Source organism: Otolemur garnettii, unplaced genomic scaffold, assembly GCF_000181295.1.
Source record: "Otolemur garnettii isolate 467f Iridium unplaced genomic scaffold, OtoGar3 scaffold00134, whole genome shotgun sequence".
Lineage (NCBI taxonomy): Eukaryota > Metazoa > Chordata > Mammalia > Primates > Galagidae > Otolemur > Otolemur garnettii.
Genome location: NW_003852529.1, coordinates 2,284,997 through 2,287,732, shown reverse-complemented (window position 1 = coordinate 2,287,732; position 2,736 = coordinate 2,284,997).

Genomic DNA, 2,736 nt, shown 5'->3' with positions numbered 1-2,736 from the left:
GCCGGTTGAGCTATAGGCGCCAAGCCGGTATAAACTTGATAATAACCAGATAGTCTTCTTCATTTATCTCCTGAACCTCCATACAACATTCTGTTACCACTCCAGTTCTTCTAGAGTATTGGGCTTTTCTGGGTCTCAGATAGTTCAAATCAAGTCATAAATCTCTAGTGCTTTTTTTGTTTGCTTGTTTGTTTTCTTTTTTTTTGGCTGGGGCCAGTTTTGAACCCATCATCTCCGGTATATGGGGTTGGTGCCCTACTCCTTGAGCCACAGGTGCCACCCGTCTCTAGCGCTTTTTCTTTTCTTTTTTTCTTTCTTTCCTTTCTTTCTTTTTTCTTTTTTTGAGACAGAGCCTCAAGCTGTCCCCCTGGGTAGAGTGCCGTGACATCACAGCTCACAGCAACCTCCAGCTCCTGGGCTCAAGTGAGTCTCCTGCCTCCGCCTCCCAAGTAGCTGAGACTACAGGCACTTGCCACAACGCCAGGCTATTTTTTGTTGCAGCCATCATTGTTGTTTGGTGGGCCCAGGCTGGATTCGAACCCGGCAGCTCAGGTGTATGTGGCTGGTGCCTTAGCTGCTTGAGCACTTTTTCTTCCGTGATCTGGGGCTGACAGGCAACTCCCCGCTCAGAGAAGCCCAAGAGCCCCAGGACTCTGCTCAGCACCCAGGAGAGCAGCCCAGACACTGGCTCTATCACCTGCTTCATCCTCACACTCTGCCATCCCTGGGGACTCTATTTATTTATTTTTTAATTATTATTATTTTTTTTTAGAGACAGAGTCTCACTTTGTCACTCTTGATAGAGTACTATGGTATCACAGCTCACAGCAACCTCCAGCTCTTGGGCTTAGGGGATTCTCTTGCCTCAGCCTCCAGAGTAGCTGGGACTACAGGCACCGGTCACAATGTCCAGCTATTTTTTTTGTTGCAGTTTGGCTGGGGTGGGGTTTGAGCCCTCCACCCTCGGTATATGGGGCCGGTGCCCTACTCACTGAGCCACAGGTGCCACCCCTTTTAATTTTTTTTTTTAATTTTGAGACAGAGTCTCACTTTGTCACCCTGGATCCAGTGCCCTGCTATCATCGCTCACAGTAACCTCAAACTCTTGGGCTCAGGTGATCCTCTTGCCTCAGTTTCCTAAGTAGCTGGGACTACAGGGGCCTGCCACCATGCCTGTCTAGTTTTTAGTAGGTAGAGATGGGGTTTCACTCTTACTCAGGCTAGTCTCGAACTCTGGAGCTCAAGTAATCCACCTACTTCATCCCCTCAGAGTGCTAGGATTATAGGCACGAGTCATGGTACCTGGCTCTTTTCTTTGTTAATTTTTAATGTTTTTTTTATTTTTAAATTTTGTGTGCGTGTCAAACTGTTTTCTGAAGGGGCTGTGCTATTTTGCGTTCCCAGCGGCGACGTGAGGAATCCAGCTTCCTCACATTCTTGTTGGTGCTGGGTATGGTCAGATCTTCCTACCTCACACTCGAATAGGGTGGACGTGGTAGATCTTGTGGTGTTAGTGGGCCTTTCCTCGGTCAGTAATGATGCTGAACATTTTTTCATGGACTTATTTGCTATTTTCATATCTTCTTTGTTGAAGCATCTGTTCAAATCTTTTCCCTGTTTCTAAACAGGATCGTTTTGTCCCTTTTTTGGATAGGTGATTTGTTTTTCAAAAATTTTTTATTATGGTAAAATACACATAACTTAGAAGTTACTATCTTAGCCATTTGTAAGTATGCATTTCAGTATTAAATACATTCATGTATTGTGGAACTGTCACCACCATCCATTTCTGTAAACCCTTTCATCTAGTAAAGCTGAAACTCTATGTGCATTACACTCCTGTTCCCTTCTCTCCCAGCCCCTAGGAACCTCCACTCTACCTCTGTCTCTCTGACTTTGGCTACACTAGGGACATCGTGTAAGAGGAATCATACAGGATTTATCTTTTTGTGACTGGCTTATTTCTCTCAGCATAATGTTTTGGAGATTCACCCATGTTGTAGCATATTGCAGAATTTCCTTCCTTTTTAAGACTGAATGATACAGCTCGGCGCCTGGGCTCAAGTGGCTAAGGCACCAGCCACATACACCTAAGTGGCGGGTTCACATCCAGCCCGGGCCGCCAAACAACAATGACAGCTGCAACCAGGCGTTGTGGCTGGTGCCTGTGGTCCCAGCTACTTGGGAGGCTGAAGCAGGAGACTCGCTTGGGCCCAGGAGTTGGAGGTTGCTGTGAGCTGTGATGCCATAGCACTCTACCCAGGGGGACAGCTTGAGGTTCTGTCTCAAAAAAAAAAAAAAAAGACTGAATGATATTCCTGAAGTGTAGGCCAAAAGAAAACCAAACCAAAAAAACTTTCTAAATCTAGGCCGGGCACAGTGGCTTCCACCTGTAATCCTGGCACTCTGGGAGGCTGAGGCAGGAGGATTGCTTGAGTTCAGGAGTTCAAGACTAACCTGAGCAAGAGCGGGACCTTGTCTCTACTAAAAGTAGAAAAACTAGCCAGGCATTGTAGTGGGCACCTGTAGACCCAGCTACCCAGGAGGCTGAGGCAAGAGAACCTCTTGAGCCTGAGAGTTTGAGGTTGCTGTGAGCTAGGCTGATGCCATGATGACACCAAGGCAATCTACCCAGGAACAGAGTGAGAATCTGTCTCACAAAAAACAACAAAAAAAAACCAAGCTCAGCACCTGTAGCTCAGCAGCCAGGGCGCCAGCCACATACACTGGAGAGGG